This window comes from Hevea brasiliensis, chromosome 2 (genome assembly GCF_030052815.1).
Source record: "Hevea brasiliensis isolate MT/VB/25A 57/8 chromosome 2, ASM3005281v1, whole genome shotgun sequence".
In the NCBI taxonomy this organism is placed as follows: Eukaryota; Viridiplantae; Streptophyta; class Magnoliopsida; order Malpighiales; family Euphorbiaceae; genus Hevea; species Hevea brasiliensis.
Window position 1 is genome coordinate 8,839,336 of NC_079494.1, and position 11,123 is coordinate 8,850,458.

Here is an 11,123-nt window from a genome sequence, read left to right on the forward strand (position 1 = left end):
GATTTTAGTTGGTAATTTCATTTATTGACTAAATACCAACTAAATGCATTTAGTACACTAATTAGATTGTAGGTAAAATTTACCTACTATCCTCTTTTAGTCAGTAAAATAAATACTATTTATTTAGATGATAATTACCGACTAAAATTTAATCAGTAATTTTTTACTATTCTACGTAAGTTAGTAATTACTAGCTAAATAAATAATAGATAATTTTTTATATTAATTTTATTTTAAATAATATAATTTAAAAACAAAATAATAAAAAACAATATTTATTATTTTATTTAGTAGATATTTTTATTTATTAATGAAAATAAATTACCAACTGAATAATTTTTTATATTAATTTTTATTTTAAATAATCTAATTAAGAATATATTAATTTTTTTATTTCGGCTGTTGCGGAGAAAGAACTTCACAAATTATATATACATATACATCACATTTTCAATTATTTACTTCATTAATTCATTTCACATTCAAAGTTGTCTGCCACTCTAGTCCACTTGCGTATATATATAAATAATGAATTATTAAGCTATCATTTTCTCATCCTTTAACTTCACTTCCCAGCTAATTGAAATATGACACAACACAAATGATAGACACCATAAATGAATTGCTCATTGCTCAGGCGACAAAGTTGATTTCTGCTAGAAAATTTGGGCAGAATTGCAGCTTTCAGCAGCTGAAATATATACCTGATACTCTCTCCACAGAAAAATAGGATTAAAGATGTCCTGGAAGCATATTAACTGCACAAAAACATAGGTGATATATTATATATCATTACATTTGCAAGAGCGAATGAAGTAAATATTGATTGGTGATAATATACAAGGATGATTAATTCTTACACTAATGGAAGGGACATCTTGTCTTGACGTGGCAATGATTGGTGGGTTGTAATGCATTCACTTGAAAATAGTTCCTCTTATCGAATGGCCGGGATTGCATGATCTCATAGTTGCCTCCTGGCATCAAATTCATGTTTTGCTACTTCCTTTCGTTCTCAGCATTTGCAGGAACCCACAACCACTTTCCCCGTAAAAGCAAATGATGATAAAGGAGAGAGAGAGAGAGAGAGAGAGAGAGAGAGAGATCAACCTTGGCTCGGAGAATCTGGTTATTGTTGTACAAATCAATTTCCTGCATATGGGATTATTTTTATTTGAAGAATCAAAGGCAAAGTATGTATATATAAATTGCATATTAAATAGTTTTCTTGTGCAATTTTGGTTGATAAAGAGCAATTTTGTTGGGAAACTCCATATCCTCAATAGCCATCCCAATTAAAACAAATTATCTTGATCATAAATATTCAACAAAAGAACGTGTGGGGAATATGAGAACAGAAGGAGTATACACTTTTCTGCATATACTCGATCTCTGTGAACGAAAGCTCATTTTGGAACATATTTTATAGAGGGAAAAAAGAGGAAAATTAGTGTTACTGGCTGTACAAGAGAGAGCAACAAAGAAAGAATTCATTTTTTCTTCATCAAACATGTACCATATCAATAGTTCATGAGTTAAGTACCTTTTTGGACCGAATTCTACTGATTCTTTTCTCTATTCGTATCTCCAAGTTCTTAAGTTCTTTCACAGTCAAGGCTCCTAGAGACACACACAGCATATGCCTGAAAATATCATTGTTCAAAGAATATCCTTAGAGCAGAAGTCCATATAAAGAAATAATTGCTCAAGAATCCCCATGGAAAAAAAATGGAGATCACCATCAAGAGTTCAAGTTCAATTCTCACTAGGCGCTTAACAATTATTTCAATGTACCAACAAGGAAATTGGTAGGTAAATGATGAGTGTGCTCTAAATGCCATGGGACCCATAATAAGCACAAGACCCAAAAAGCAAGAAACCCAGCTAGTTTCACAACAGCAGCAGTTGCCCCGATAATTATTCATTCCAACACTTTTCATTAAACTTAGACGTCATTATCTGATGTTATGAATCCATATTATGGCACTTAGATGCCATTGTGAATCCATATGGTTGAAGCTTATAATCATGCTAGATGGCAAATTAAATCAGAGAATGATGCCCAATTATAAAATATGATGATCGAGTTTAATAATGTAATATAATATCCAAAACACCTAACTTTTACAATGGCAATTAAAAGAATGTTTAGGAAAGGAGGATGTCATACCTCAAATGCATTCTTCAAATGGTCAGGTTCCCTGTTTAGATCATTGATAGCCTGGTTATATGCCCGCATCGGTGAAGATTGACTAGTCATTTGAATATGTAAAACCATATCAAATAGATTAAATCCCCAAAATCACTAGAAAGAACTTTCATATATTTGCCAAATTCCTAGTTTGCCAAGTTTTAAACCATAGTTGATAAGAACTTCCATACATTGTACAAGCTGCTCATCTCCATGAAGTTGCAATATTGAACAACATATTGACCCACTACCTAATGGATGCTCATTTATATGTCAAACACAAGAGATTTTCTTCAATAAAGCCTTGTGTAAAAGTAGACGCAAAAAAATGATGGAATTCAACAGCTACAGCTAGCTTCTAAACAAATTTTTAATTAACCTAACCAAAGAGACTCTAATTACAAAATTGAATCAGTTGTGAGGTACATATTCATTTTCCATTAGAATGTAATGGCACAGTCATATCAATATCCAGTGGTAGTGATAGCATGACGATCAATTGTACCCATCATAACAATCCAAGCATTAACATCAAGCAGAATCACATTTTCCCCAAAGGAAAATAAAATGTATAGAACCAATTTTTGAGAAACAGCTTTCTATATATAATTTTGAACCATTAATCAACAATTATTGCTCAAAAACAACTATAATTATGGATTACGAACTAGTAGAAAAAAATTTCTTAAATGAAATGAGAATCTAATTTTAGAAATAATATATGGTGAATACCCAAGTGAGATCTTGTGAGAATCTAATTTTAGAAATAACAATTACGAACTAGTAGCTTTTACCAAACTAGGGCTTCCAAAAAATACTATTTTGTCTAATGGGTTTTCTAGCCTGCTCATTTGAGAGGGCAGAGATAAGGGAGAGCGGTGTTGTGATTTTGGATTTGAGAGAAAAAGGACCGCAAATGGCGCTAAGGGGAAAATAAGAAGGGAGAGAATTCTACTTTTGTAAAAAAAAAAATTATTTTTTTTTAAATGAGAATTTTATTTAATTTTATTAATATTATTTAAAATAAATTATTTTTTCATTTAATTTTACATACTAAATTCAATATAGTTGATATTTATTAATCATAAAAAATAAATAGATGGTATATTTGTTAGCATTTTAAAATTTCATTTTTTTATTTTTTTTTTAATTTTATCTATTAAAACCAAAATAGCCGGTTATTTGGTATTTTAAAATGTCATTTATTATTTTTATTTAATATATGCTAAATACAGTATAGTTGATAATTACTAACCATAAAAAGTAGTTGGTATATTTATTGAGCATTTTAAAATTTCATTTTTTTTGTGTAATTTTATTTGCTGAACTCCAAATAATCGGCAATTTAACATTAAAAATTTCATTTTTTCTTTTTTAATTTACTTTTACCTACTAAAATTAATATAGTCGATAATTTACCAACCAAATATAATAGTCGGTATATTTGTTTAGTATTTTAATTTTTTTTAAATTTTTTTTACTTACTTTTACCTCATGAAATGAAAGTAGTCGATATTTTGACATTTTAAAATTTCAGTTTTAATTTTTTTATTGAATTTTACCGTCTAAAAGCAATATAGTCGGTAAAAGTCATCGGTACATTTATTTAGCATTTTAAAATTTTATTTTTCTTTTTTTTTTAAATTTTACCTATTAAAATTAAAATAATTGATAATTTGTCAATTTTAAATTACATTTTTTATTTTTTGTTTAATTTTACCTAATAATAGAAGTCGGTATATTTTTTTACATTTTACAATTTTATTTTTATTTTTAGTTTACTTTTACCTACATTTATTATAGTAGGTATTTACCAACAAAATATTTAATCAGTATATTTTGTCATTGGTTGCTACATTTACCACTAGTTTTTGGCGCCACTTTTACCTATTAAATTGTTTAGTCAGTAATATATTAGTCAGTAATTAATTGATATTAATTTAAATTTTAATTCTCATAACTCCTATATTTAGTCCGTAAATAATTAGTAATTATCAACTAAAATAAATTAGTGGGCAATGTTTATAGTTATTTTTTTAATTTCTTTTAGTGTTTAATTTAAAATTATTTACATTACATAATATGATAATATAAAATTTCAAGTTATTAATATAATAAAAATGAAAATTTTATAATCATAATGAATTAAAGTACAAAATATATTTTAAAAATTATATTACATTCTAATTTTATAAATATATTTCTTTCATATCAATCTAGTTATGCAATTTTATTATATAAATTAATATTATTTTAAATTATAAAAATATAATATAGACAAATTAATTTAAAAAAAAATAAAATAAAATAATAAGATTTGAACAAATTTAATTCATTGAGCTAAATTCCATTTTTTATTAATTTATTTTAATTTTTTAAACATCTTATCCCATTTATATTTTTAAAACTTATTATTATATTACATTTAAATTTATAATTATGTTATTATTATATGTACTACATAACTTTCATAAAAATGTAATCTAATAAAAATATAATAAATTTATATTAATAAATTTTTATCTATACCATTCATTAAAATAAAATTAAAATTAAAATTTTAATTTAAATAATTAAATATAATATTTATAATAATATGATAATATTATATCTCATATAAAAATTAACAAAAAACTATATATAAAAAATTAAATCACAAGTATATATAATAAGAACAATAATATGCAACGTATATTACAAAAAAATAATATATAAAAGTTACTTTATCATATTAAATATTAATTTTTATCTAAATACTTTTAAATTTTAACTATTAAAATCTAGAACTCCTTTTAGTACAATTTTTTTTAAAGAGTTTTAAAATTTTGTTAAGTTTACAAACTCAAACATTATAAAACTGTACAAATCATATTATATATCTCAAAAATCAATTATTTTTTTATAAAAATTATATATATACTAAAAAATTATTTTTAAAAAATTAAAATTTTATAATATAATTAAAATAAAAAAATATTCTTGCGGTCGAAAATGATTAATTACAAGTACAATTTCTAACTTACGACTAATAATTTCCAATTCTTCCAAAAATGATCATTAAAATATTTTTAAAAATAATAACTCCAAAGTTACGTGCAATATGATATGATACTTAGTATAAACATCAATTAAACCAAATATTATAGTGGATTGACTCATGTTCAGCCATGTTGCGAATACGGTGGTCGTGGTGTATTGTGTTTTTGGGCTGCTTCCTCACAGCTCTGCTGGTTGTGTGCTGCGGCGAGACTCTAGCCGAGGCTCTTCTTGCGGAGGCTTTTGAAGAAGTCTGATGGATCATTAAACGACTCAGGTCCTTTTGTTTTGCTGTTGAATTTTGGATTTTATTGTGTTTATTGTATTGGCTTGGGCTTCATCATAGCCCACCTAATGAAATCTTTATTTCATATTAAAAAACAAACCCAAATAATAGATTGATGTGTTAGCTCTTGAACCGAAAGGCAATGGGTCATTCTATCTAGTAATGGCAATGGATTGAATTTTTATGAATATCTAATCTGATCAAATTCTAAAAAGATAGGTTTAAATAGTATATAATCGGATTTAAAATTTAATACCCATGACGAGTTTGGATCAGATTCGAATTTTATATATTGGATATCCGTTATCCGAACTCATTTATATAAATATTTAATTAAATATAAAATATTTATTTTTTATAATAATATTTATAAATTTTTATATTTTTTATTTTATATAAAATAAAATTAAAATATTTTATAGAATTATTAAAATTTTAAAATATAAATTATTAATAAAAATAATTTTTTATATAAATTATTAATTAAAATATATAAAATTAAATAGATTTGAGTAATTGGATAATAATTAGGTTTGAGACGGATTCAAATAATTGAGAATAAATTTTAATCAAATTTAAGACGAATTTAAATTTTAAAAATATTAATCAAATTTAAATTCAAATAGAATAAATTTTATAAATTTTTTATTCGTTGTAATATCTGTTTCTAACCATATACCAATACTATGTCGTTTTATTTGGTGTACAGACGCATTTGTCACGAGCCCAATTACCCAGTCATCATTTGATTGGAGTCAAATTGTACTGTAATTGAATTTGGAGGAGAATTGAAATTCAAATTTGCTTAGTAGATGGATTCATGGAACATGGCTAATGAGTTTGAATTTTGAATAATTTTAATTTGTCGTATTCATCCCAGCACAGAGGAGGGGGCGATTTGTAGAAAGCGGCCCTTGAGTGCATGTTGAGTCATTAGTTGTCTCTTTAATTTCACATAAAACGTCTTTTCCTTTTGCGTTTTGTTTGATACTCTAATCGAGGAATCAACGACAACCGGGAAAAGTGGGAGATACCTCGCGACTAGTGACAAGTGACAGTAGCACGTGATGGGAATCTTTGGGAGCACAAGACAAAAGTGTTGCTCATTAAAGAAAGAGAGAAAGAGAGAGAGAGAGAGAATCTCGACAGATTCCACCCAGCTTGCGGGGAGATGTGAATGACGGCCACCATAACTTTTTCTAACATTACTTGGCAGTCTCCGACCACGAGATTGGATTATTTAAAAAGCTGTTTTGGAAATGCGGTCTGCATAATACTCCACAATATCTCCACCGCTCTACCTTTATTTCCCTCTTTCTTTCCCTTAATTTCCACGAACTTTTATTTCTATATAATTCAATATTAGTTTTGTCCCTGTTGAAGGGTCATTGCTTTTAGTCTTCTTTACGTTTATGTCTTTTCATGAATCAATTTGGCACTTAGTGCTTTGTTTTTTTTTTAATAAATAGAAAAAAATCAATTAAATTGATTTAATTTGAAAATTATGTTTATTTTTTCATACTTCAATTTACTTGAAAAAAATTTAATTTAGTTAATTCAATTTATTTTAAAAAATTAAACTGAATTGAATAGTTTATTTTTTTTATTTAATAGTTGTTAAAATGTCAAGCTAGAGTTAAAAATTAAAAATATATATAATTGAAATTAAGTTTAAAACAAGTCTAAAATTAAAAAAAAAAAGCCAAGCTAAAATTTAAATCAAACAGAATCAAATGGGAACAAAATGCCAATTTAATTTAATTCAGTTTAATTTGTTAAAAATTTTAGTTTATTCAATTTAATTTGATTTAATCTACTAAAAATTTTAATTTTAAAATTTTTAAATTAAATGAAAACGAATCGAAACTCAATTATACTATGTACTTATTGGATAAGTTTAATTTAGTCTATTTTTAATTTTTTTATCTAATTTAACTTAAAAATTTTAATTTAAATTCAATTTAATAAAAAAATAAAAAAAATTAAGAAATTAAACTTCTTAATTTTAAAAATTAATAAAGAAATCAATAAATTTAATCCTAGAATGAAGAAATTAAACTTTTTAATTTTTAATTTATATTACTAAATCAAAAAATTTAATTCATAAATTTTAATTTTTAAATTAAATTAAATTTAAATTTAAATTTTTAAATTAAATTAAATTAAATTTAAATTTAAATTTTTAAATTAAATTTTTTTAATAATTATAAAGATTAAATTAAATATTTTACCAAATTAAAATGAACCGACGGATACTTGGCTACTGCATAGACCTTCCCCAAAGTAATAGTATTGCGTAGCTGACGTGCCACGTCCGCCCCATCATTTTCTTGTTTCCCTTTCCCACGCGTATTACTTCTTGCATCTTTTCTTCATTACCATGAATGAGATTAGTGTGCAAATTCAGCGGCTCGCATCTGGTCATCATCTTAACCAAATCCTGCCAATCACCGATGCTTATCAGCTATCACTTCTAATTTCAGTGGGACCCAAGTACCATTTTCCATTCAATTTGTAATTTTGGCCCGGCCCGGCCCCGCCGCCTACCGCGATTGTAGCCGGTGCCTAAGTATAGGTGGCGAGACAGTCATACTTTTCAAACGCAATGCCGAGCCTTTTTCTTCTGAGTCTCACACCAGCAAATATAATCCACTGCTTTTTATCATTAAAATGATTGAGTATCTGCTTGACGTTGAATTTAGAGAATTAAAATAAATTTTTTAAATAAAAATATTATTTAAATATTATTAAAAAATTATTTAAAAAAAATATTTTATTATTTTAATATTATTATAATTAAAATTTATAAAATTTAATTTTAAATTATTATATTATTTAATTAATATATTAAAAAAAAAATTTTAGCAATAATTTCACTAATAATATCAGACAGCCCTGTAACATTTTATTACCCAGTACTTTCCATTCCTAACAATATTTTCATATTTTACTTATCCTTAAAGAAAATATTAAAGAAAATATAAAATATAATATTACATGAATTTCATCGTAATAACGTCCAAAGTATATTCATTATATATATAATAATTATACCAAATAAATTTTATTTTTAACAGTTTGTTTATAAGGAAAATTTTTAAATGTAAGGGATGGTTTTTTAAAATAGTCTTGTCCATTTGAAAGAAAGGTTTTTTTTTTTTTTTTTTTTTTCTAAGGAGGTAAGGTTTTTAAATATTTTAAAATCTCTAAAATTTTTAATTTTCCAACCCATCAAATTAGTAAATTGAAAAGGTTTTGTTACTAAATAAAAATAAATAAATAAAACATTTATTACTAATAATTATTGTATGAGACAAAATTTTATTAATTCTAAATATTATATTATTTATTTCTAATGGCTCATTCTTTGAATAAAAACTTATTAGTCTCTAAATATTATATTATTTATTTTTAATAATTAAGACAAAAATTTATTAGTCTCTAAATGTATAATTATTTGTTTCTAATAATTAATTTTTTGAGGTAAAACTTATTAGTCTTTAAATTTTATATTATTTATTTCTAATAATTAATTTTTGAGGCAAAACTCATTAGTCTCTAAAAGTTATATTATTTGTTTCTAATTCATTAAAATTAACTTTATTTATATAAGAAGTTTTAAGTTTTTTTTTTTTTAATTTGTCACTAAAAAAATTCCCTTTTACTATTAAACTACAAATATTTTGATGATTTAAATTTATTAATTATATATATATATATATATTTGTATATATATTTTTTAATTATTATTTTTAATTAAATTTATATTTAAAAACATATAAGTACTATAATAATTATATTAAAATTTGATTATATAATACAATATATTATTAATTTTTTATTATAGTAAAGTATTTATATGGTGAATTAAAAATTTAAATTCTAAATTATAAACTAAGAGAATAATAATTTGTAAACAAAAATAAAAAAGCAATGTTCCACCTTGTTTTTTCAAGGATTTGAGAGGTGATAGTTTTCGTATAAAAGGAAAGTGGGGTCGAAACACGAGGCCCGCTAGTTATAATTTATTTATTTTTTAATTATATTTATTTATATTAAATAATATTTATTATTTTAATAATTTAAATAAACTTTATTTAAATTGTAGTAGTAAATAAATATTATATTATTAAAGACAAATAAATGCATTTATATTAAAAATTAATAATATGAAGAAGTCAATATATAGGCCTTGTTCGGCAAGGATAACGTTTAGCGTTTTGACTATGATTAAAACATTATCTCTCTTATTTATACTGTTCGGTGGTATAGTGTTTATACTAGTATTTAGAGGTTGAGAGAGTAGTTTGTGAAAAGCTATCCCTCTTAATTTTTAGAGGTTGAGGGAGCATTTTCACTAGGGTCAACAAGACATTTAACAGTTAATCCAATAGCTATTTTTATCGAATACTCTAGCTTTAACAGTTATGTTATCCCTTTTAGCAACCCAAGAGAGGGGGGTGAATTGAGTTCTAATTAAAATTTTTAAAGGCTAAGAGAAATTAATGAAAAATAAACATAAGAATGAGAGAAAAGGGAAAAAGGTGAACTCAAGAATTTATAGAGGTTTGGCTATCCCAAGCCTACGTCCTCTCTTTAAGGCCCTCATTGAGAGTTAACTCTACTAAACTTTCTTCTTTGGATAAAGAACAAACCCTTCACAAAGCCACAAGAACAAACACTTTACCAAGTCATAAGAGAAAATCCTTACTCTTTTATAAATTCCTTTTCACACAAAAGCAACTCAATGCTCTAGCACACTTTAGATATAATAAATACTTTCAATAACTTTAATCTCACTCTCAGAACACAACAAATACAGCTCAAAAAACAAGCTCTCAAGAATTAATTATAGAAACTCAAGTTTTAAAGAGAGAAAGTAAGGAAAAACTTTAAAACTTAATAAATTCTTAAATGGTAAATAGTTGTAACATTTCTCCAGTCATAAATGGTCTAATTTATAGTTTTGGTAAGAAAATAACTACTAGGGTATATTAAATGCAAATATAGTCGTTCAACCTGTAACGATCGGGCTCTAACCACTAGAGGAGTTATCTGCTTTGGCCATAAGCCTCACGGTTTTGTCCCATAGGTGGAATGGAGAACTTCTTAGGAGATCACCCATCCTAGGATTTCTCTCAAGCGAGCATGCTTAACCCTAGAGTTCTTTCAACTCCCTAGGCCATTCTACCAAAAGGTTCCTCTAGTGATTAGTTTTCCCATTTTATATATCATTATTTTTTGAACCCAAGACCATCTCCATGCTTTGCTCATGTGGGATTTGCCTAAGGGACCTTTCTCCCCCCCTTTCGGGACTCAGCGTCCTAGCTGAGGTTTGCCCCACCATCGCTCAAGAGGACACGCGAGCGGCTCTGATACCAATTGTAACGATCGGGCTCCAACCACTAGAGGAATTGTCCGCTTTGGCCATAAGCCTCACAGTTTTTTCCCATAGGTGGAATGGAGAACTTCTTAGGAGGTCACTCATCCTAGGATTTCTCTCAAGCGAGCACGCTTAACCCTGGAGTTCTTCCAACTCTCCAGGCCATTCCACCAAAAGGCGACTCTAGTGGTTAGTTCCCCCATTTTATATATCATTACTTTTTGAAC

At 26.0% G+C, this 11,123-nt stretch overlaps 1 long non-coding RNA gene across 1 annotated transcript; it reads right to left on the reverse strand.

Annotated features, from left to right (window-relative positions):
- Positions 1 to 447: 447 nt before the first annotated feature.
- LOC131170504 (uncharacterized) lies at positions 448 to 1,087 on the reverse strand. The gene is made up of 2 exons (XR_009141240.1): positions 861 to 1,087; positions 448 to 758 (listed from the first exon to the last, which is right to left on the reverse strand). It is a non-coding gene; the product is annotated as an uncharacterized LOC131170504 (long non-coding RNA).
- Between the last annotated feature and the right edge of the window lie 10,036 nt (positions 1,088 to 11,123).